This window comes from Callithrix jacchus, chromosome X (genome assembly GCF_049354715.1).
Source record: "Callithrix jacchus isolate 240 chromosome X, calJac240_pri, whole genome shotgun sequence".
Lineage (NCBI taxonomy): Eukaryota > Metazoa > Chordata > Mammalia > Primates > Cebidae > Callithrix > Callithrix jacchus.
Genome location: NC_133524.1, coordinates 98,082,331 through 98,091,261, shown reverse-complemented (window position 1 = coordinate 98,091,261; position 8,931 = coordinate 98,082,331).

The following is an 8,931-nucleotide window of genomic DNA, read 5'->3' as shown; positions in this document are numbered from 1 at the left end:
AAAGGCATGTTGCAAAGAGATGTTGCAAGATTAAATTTTCCTTTGAAAATATATCTCTCCATATTTATTACATGTTTATACCTCATACATACATATGTATATATACACATAGAAGCAAAGTTATTTCAGCTGAGAATGTGGCTGAAGGGAACATGTTATGGTTTAAGACACTGAATGCTATGGAGGAAAGTCAATTCCAATAATGTGTTATAAGCATTCACATATTTCTAATCAAGGCATTCTGGTGAGAACATGATTTATTTAAATTAATGTTTCTGTTTTCTAATTATATAGACCTATGTATTAAACCTTTTTTGCCTATGGTAAAGAATTCATCCCTAATTGTATTCTCTCTGTCGACTGAAGTAGACAGACCTCACTTTCACAATTAAATTGCATTCAACCTTTTCAGGCAAGAAAGTCAATGGCTCATCCTTTTCATAATTAAAGGCAGAGTACATATTTTAGTTCCAGTAATGGCAAAGTAAGTTCCATTGAACCAAACCTCCTATAGGTAGCAACTATAAACTCTGGGGAAAAAAATGAAAATAAGTATCTAAAAGCACTTGAGGATATGAGAACTTATTCCGCCTATCTAACCATATGTTTGTACCCATTAACCATCTCTCTTCATTTCCCCAACCCTCCCCAACCTTGGCTAACTAACATTCTACTGTCTCTCTCCACGAAATCAAATTTTGTAAGTCCTACAAATGAGAACACGTGGCATTTGTCTTTCCGTGCCTGGCTTATTTCATTCAATATAATGACTTCCAGTTCCATCCATGTTGCTGAAAATGACAGGATTTCATTATTTTGTATGGCTGAATGGTATTCTTTTCTGTATATATACCACATTTTCTTTATCCATCCATCCGTTGATGGGCACTTAAGTTGATTCCCTATCTTGGCTATTGTGAATAGTGCTGCAATAAACATAAAGAGGTGCAGGTATCCCTTCGATATATCAATTTCCTTTCCTTTGGATAAATGCCCAGTAGTGTGATTGCTGGATCATATGGCGGTTCTATGTTTCATTTTTTGAGAAACCTCCATACTGTTTTGACAGCACAGTAGGCTGACTATGGCTAACAATTTATTGTATATTTCAAAATAATTAGAAGAGAAGATTTGAAATATTCCCAACACAAAGAAATTATAAATTTTCAAGGCAATGAATATTTCAAATACCCTAATTAGATCATTACACATTATATGTGTGTACCAAAATATCACATGTACCCCATAAATATGTATAATCATTATGTGTCAATAAAACCTAAAAAAAGAACTTTCCCTTTAGTACCTATTTGTCTCCTTAGAATATTTATGAGATTATCATAGTACATATTTTCACATCATGATTTTCTTTTCTTAGAGTACTGTATGATGTATACATTTTGGTACCTTGATAATGATACTTCTGCATTCTAGTTGCTTCATGCTAAGATTTAGTAGTGCTTATATTATGTAACTGTGTAACAGAAAAATTAACATTTTTTGTTCATTACTTTAAAGCACTTGAGAAATATTGAAAGCAAGCAGAGATCAGAGGAAAGTAGAATTTGGAAGAAGAAATATTTCTGGATGCCAGCTTTTATGGCTTTTTGCCTGGTTACGTGTGCAGTGGCTAAAACTTGGATAAATCTGTAGTCTTACTAGTTTAGGAATCAATAGCCACATTTTGGGACAACCATAGCAGCCGAAAAATAAGTAAATAATACAGTGAAAGGTGAAAGTCACAAAGAGAGTGCCACAAAAATCTGTATAAAACTGTGGCTCCAACATCTGGCTGACCCCTGAACTATACATGGGAAAACAGTAAGTTTCAGTTCTTTTAGACTTAGCTAAAATATTTCATCTGGTGTTAACTGCAGGAGAAAGAGATTGGATTAGTTTGTTGCTCCAACCAACAAACAAGTTCATACTCTGTACAGCAGTGGAGCCCAACCTTTTTGGCACTAGGGGACAAAGACTGGTTTTGTGGAAGACAATTTTTCCACCGATGGGGTATGGGGTAGATTTCAGGATAAAACTGTTATACCTGAGACCATCAGGCATTAGATTTTCATAAGGACCATGCAACCTAGATCCCTCACTTGTTCAGTTCACAATAGGGTTCACACTCCTATGAGAATCTAATGCCTCCACTGATCTGACAGGAGGTGGAGGTCAGGTGGTAATGCTTGCTGGCCCATGGCTCACCTTCTGAGGTGCGGCCTGATTCCTAACAGGCCAGTGATCAGTACTGGTCCATGACCTGGGGACTGGGGACACCTGCTGTAGAGGAACAAAATTTGGAATCTACAAGGTATCATTCACAAAGATAGTGTAAGGTGAATAAAGACAGTGCTACATAAGCAAAACTAAGAAAGTACAATGTCAGTATATCTGCAATACAAGACATAATAAAGGAAGTTGTTTAGGCTGAAGAGAAATGATACCAGATGCAAAATAAAATCTATAAAGAGGAATGAAAAGCATAAAAAATGGCCAATATGTGTGTAAATATAAACCACTGCATTTTATTTTCCTTTTAATTTCTTTTAAATACAAGTTTCTTTAAAGCAAAAATTATAATGTATTATGATTTAATGTATGTGGGTATAATATATATGATAGCTATAGTATAAAAGGGAGCAGTGGTAAGAGCAAATGCATTAACAGCCATGTTCTTTTATTTTATGTGAAGTTGTACAATATGAACTCTGAGAACACAGTAAGATTAGTGGTTTATAATGTAATCCCTAAAACAATCACTTTAAAATGCAATAAGGTATAGCCATAAGTAAATAGAGAAAGCAGAATGGAATTCTAAAACATACTTATTTAACTTAAAAGAAGGCAAACACATATGCATAAGATTGTAATTGGATCCCTTCCTTTCACTGTATACAAAAATCAATTCTAGACTGATTAAAGACTTAAATGTAAAACCTAAAACTGTTAAAACTCTAGGAGGAAATCTAGAAAATATCATTATGAACACTGGCCCTGACAAAGATTTTATGACTGACTCCAAAAGCAATAGCAGCAAAAACAAAAATTGACAAGTGGGACTGAATTAAACTAAAACAGCTTCTGCACAGCAAAAGAAACTATCAACAGTGTAAACAGACAACCTACAAGAAGGGAGAAAATATTTGTAAACTATGCATCTGACAAAGGTCTAATATCCACAATCTATAAGAAACTTAAACAAATCAATAAGCAAGAACAAACAGCCTGATTAAAAAATAGGCAAAGGACATGAACAGACACTTTTCATAAAAAGGCATACGTGCAGCCAACAAGCATATGAAAAAATGCTCAACATCACCAATCATTAGAGAAATGCAAATCAAAATCACGATGAAATAGCATCTCACACCAGTCAGAATGGCTATCATCAAAAAGTCAAAAAATAGCAGATGCTGACAAGGTTGTAGAGAAAAGTTAACAATCATACACTGCTAGTGGGAACGTAAATTAGTTCAGCCACTGTGGAAAACAGTTTGGCAATTTCTCAAAGAACTAAAACAGAACTACTATTTGACCCAGAAATCCCATTACTGGATACAAACCCAAAGGAAGGTGAATCATTCTCCCATAAAGACACATGCAAGTGCATGTTCATTGCAGCACTATTCGCAATAGAAAAGACATGGAGTCAACCTAGATGTCCATCAATGATGAATTGAATAAAGAAAATGTGGTACATATACATCATGGAATACTATGCAGTCATAAAAAGAATGAGATTATGTCTTTTGCAGGGGCATGAATGGAGCTGGAGGCCATTATCCTTAGCAAACTAGCACAGGGACAGAAAACCAAATACCTCATGTTCTCCCTTATGTGTGGTAGCTAAACACTGAGTACACATGAACATAAGGATTGCAACAGTAGACACGGGGACTACTAGCAGGCAAGGTAGTTGCAAGGGAAGGGATGAAAAACTATTACATACTGTGCTCACTATCTGGGAGATGGGATCAACTGTACCCCAAACCTCAGCATCACGTAATATATCCGTGTAAGAAACCTGCACATGTACCCCCTGAACCTAAAATAAAAGTTGAAATTGTAAAATAAAATAAAATGTAGGTTTTTATTTTCATTATTCAGGTATGGTAAAGCCAGCAGATTCAGGGATAATTGCCACTGACTAGATAGATTGTTATACTTCTCAAATGCAGGAAGCACACCAGGCCAAGCAGCTGATGTTTATTAAGAAAGTAAAACATGGTCAAGAGAAGCCTAATATACAATAACCCCTGCTTTCGAGGGACTTAGAGTTTAGTTCGAAAACCGGTGATATGGGAGGCCCTTTACCATTCTCAGAGTTAGAGAGCCTCAGAGATGCTAATGGTGAAATTGATCTTTCCTTTATTTAGAAAAATGGGTTCAAATTAGATATACACATTGCTTTGCTTTCCTCTCACTTTTTTTGTGCCAATAGACAGCAAGATTCCTTAGTTCACACTTTTTAGTCACTGCAAATACCTACAATCTTGAAATACATTCACTACCCTAGAGCAACTTACATTAAATTATGCTTTACATTTTAAAATGCAATTTCACAGGTTTTTAAACAAAAGAATCCTACAATGTATGCAAAGCATGAACTATTATTCCTATTTTGGGATACATAAACTAATTAAGAGAGATCTGCACAATGGGTTTAAAAGTCAGGCAATTATACGCTCACAGATAGTAGATTGTTGACTTTGAGCAAAAATTCCCCAGAAACATAATTCTTATTCTGTACAGTTGTCCCTACTGGAAATCAGAGGGAGTGGCTGCGAAGGAGTAGAGGACTTACACGGAAAGAAAGATGAGTATCCTAGGGTGTGCTGAGGATCACTCCTCTTGTGGAAAAAGAAAAGTCATAAGTTCAAAAGTCATGGGGTTGCTGGGATGACATTAAGAAGGAATCAGCCCCTTACTCAACTTCCCATTTTTAAATGGGTGCCAATCCGTATGCTCATCACAGCAGTATTCATGATAGCAAAGACATGGAATCAACCTAGGTGCTCATCAAGGTGGATTGGATTTAATAATGTCATACATATACACCATGGACTACTATGCCACCATAGAAAAAGAATGAAATCATGTTCTTCGCAGCAACATTGATTCAGCTGGAGGCAATTATCACATGCAAAATAATGCAGAATCAGAAAACCAAATACTGCATGTTCTCACTTGTAAGTGGGAGCTAAATATTGAATACACATGGACACAAAGACAGGAACAATGGACACTGAGGCCTACTTGAGGGGATAACAAATAAGAAGGGTAAGGATTGACAATCTACCTATCAGGTAGTAAGGTTAAGGATTAGTGCACTTCCAACTGAACAGAGGATAGCTGTATTATGTTAGGCTTAATTATGACTTTATGATTGACTTTATTTGGAGATTAAGTATGATTTCAAGAAATGTGTATGGGTTCAAGTTGACAAGAGTTGGACTTGTGATGGTTAATATTGTCAACTTGATTGGATCAAAGGATACAAAATATTGTTTCTGGATGTATCTGGGGATTTCTGGGTTGCCAGAAGAGATAACATTTAAGTCAGTAGACTGGGACAGGAAGACCGACCCTCAGGATGATCCATCCACAGTCTGGGTGTTCGCCATCTAATCAACTTCCAATGAGGCTAGAAAAAGCAGACAGAAGAAGGTGGAAGAAGCTGACTTGCTGAGTCTTTCAGCCTTCATCTTTCTTTGGTGCTGGATACTTCTTGCTCCCAAACACCAGATTCCAAATTCTTCAATTTTTGGACTCTTGGACTTATACCAGTAGTTTGCTAGGAGCTCTCAGACTTTCAGCCACAGATTGAAGGCTGCACTGTTGGCTTTGCTACTTTTGAGGTTTTGGGACACAGACTGAGCCACTACTGACTTCCTTGCTCCTCAACTTGCAGATGGCCTATCGTGCGACTTCACCTTGTGACTGTGTGAGTCAACTGTCCTTAATAAACTCCCTTTCATATATATGTATATCCTACTAGCTTTGTCTCTCTAGAGAACCCTAATACACTATCTGGTGTTGAAATGATTTGTACAACAAACCCCAGCGACATGTAATTCATCCATGTAACAAATTGGCATATGTACCCTCTGAACCTAAAAGTTGGAAAAGGCAAAAAAGAAAGCAAACAAAGGATAGAGGAATTTTTAAGGGGATGCATTAAAATAGAAAAATATTAAAATTAAATCAAATTTTATTATTAGTTACTTTAAATGCTAATAAACACCCACAAGTAAAAGGCAAAGATTATGAGAATATATGCAAAAACAAGATCTAAATATATGTTGTCTACAGGAAATACAGTTTAACTATAAAGGCAAAATAGGCTGAAAGTAAAAGGAAAGAAAAAGATGTACCACACAAACAGTAAGCATAAGAGAAAGCTGTAGTGGTGATATTAATATCAGACTTTGTACTTGGTGGCTACAGGACATTTTATGCCTCTGCCTCAGGATATAACCATGAACAAAATGAACAAAGTTCTTGCACTTTCAAAGTTAATGTTTTAATGGGGTTGGTAAAAGATAATAAACAAGTAAGTAAAATATGGAATATATGATATGGCCTAGCTAATTTAGACAGGCACAATGTGACTGACAGTTAAGAGAAGGTATTTAGGAACCATGATGGTGGATTTCAGTGGCAGTTCTGCCCACTTAAAATGTGTGACCTTAGGGATAATAATAATAGTACTTCCCTATTAAACTTGATCTGAGAAATAAATGTGTTAGCACATACAAAGCACTGAAAACAGTGCATGGCTAAGAAAGAGAACTAACAATGTTTATGCTGTCTTTTTATTGTGGAAAAATTAATGCAGGGAAGGGAGATGGGGAGTGCATAAGGGGTGTGAACTTTTAAAAGTAGTATAATCATTGCAGTTCTCACTAATGGAAATGACACTTGAGCAATGACCTATTTCTATATAAAGGATTATTGTGTGTTACAGAGACCAGCACAGGGGCGGTGACTCACTGAAAGTCCTATGATCAGTGATGAACCTGGTATCTGAGGCGTAGGTTGATACCATTCTCTAGTGGATTCATGACTGTCATTTCTTTCTCAGACTTAATGGAAAATTGCTTCTTTAACATTCAACTAAAAGGTGAAATGACAAAGACGGAAAAACACATAGAATAAAAAGGTTTCAATGATGAATTCTGTTCCTCCAAGTTTTGTTTTAGTTTTGTTTTCTTTGGGATTGTTTTGGAGGGGGAACAGGATCTTGCTCTGTCACCCAGGCTGGAGTGCAGTGGTGCAATCATGGCTCACTGCCACCTCGACCTCCCTTGATCAAGAAATCTTCCCACTTCAGCGTCCCTCGTAGCTGTGACTAGGCAGGCACACACCACCACACCAGGCTAATTTTTGTACTTTTTTGTAGAGACAGGGTTTCACTACTTTACTCAGGGTAATCTCGAACTGCTGGGTTCAAGCAATCCTCCTGCCTCAGCCTCCCAAAGTGCTGGGATTACAGGTGTTAGTCACAGCACCTGGCCCTTCAGAAGTTTTTAATATTTCATTCTTACTATGAAGAAGAAAGTTAATGTCAGTAACTTCTTACTACTCTCAAAAACATCTTTACTTTTCAAACTTGATTCTAAAATCTACCATTTCACACACTCTCCTGACAATATCCCCAAATCTCATACACTATCAGTAGGTTCGCAAATTTTCTTTTTAACAATGATCATAAAGTTATAAATACATTTTAACTGGTTCCAAATTCTTTACAGCAATTTATATTACTAATTTAATTATAAAAGATATGGGAAAGATAAAGAAGACTTTGGCTATCCAAAAACATAAAAATAATTTTAAAGAAATATGAATTACGGGGCAATTCCAGCATATTTTATAGGCAGGTATTTAATATTCTTAATATATAAATAAGTCTGAATACCTAAAAGTCTTTTATTCATAGGTCTGAAGTGAAATAATTCAAGCAAGAATTATGCATCACAAACATATAAAGACTAAGGAAGAACAAAATTATAATGTATGTGAAAAATACATATTAAACAATAGAATTTAGTAACCATACTATACATATAGTGATTACAATTTTCGAAAACAATATGTAATGTCATCTGAACCTACCTATGTACTACTATGAACATGGAAATATATCTGGAGAACAGAAACTACATTACTAAGGATGGGCATCTTGTTATATAACAGGACAAAAGATTAAAAATTTTTCTCCAATGAATACTTATTTACCCACTGCATTTATTTTTGGAATAAATACATAATTTTGAAGTCAGCAAAAATTAAAATGAGATAAAATTTTATAATATTGTATATTTCTCATTAGAAATTTGATCACAAAAATAATTCTGTCGAAATATAGTTCTAGACATGAAAAAATATATATAAAATATGCATACATATATGCACACATAATTTTTAAAAAGAAGTTACAAAACATTTTGTAATATACATCTGTATGCAGGCATTTGCGTATGTGTATATATATATATATATATAAACATCATCTCTCTCACACACACACACACACACAAACACAAACACACATACACAGAGAGCTTTCTTTTTATCATGGAGGAGGCTGAAGAAAACTTCCTGGCACATGATTTAATATAATTCAATTTCTGTAGGCTCTGACTGGGCCACTTTATTTGTGGAGTAAATTCTAGAAAGTTCCTTCTGATGGGGCCTCTCCTTCCCAGGGTTTCTGCTAAATGATGTACAAGTAGCCATTGTGGAACTCGTCACTAGATGGTACTAATCTCTAATTTCTGGCTTTTCCAGTGAAAAATATCATTTGGGAAAATGAAACAATCATCTACTAAAAGTCATTTTGCATAGCAAATAGTGCAAGAGTGTGTAAATCAAAATATTGATCAAATCCCTTTACTCAGAAGTTTTCTTTCCTATGGTTCCACAAAT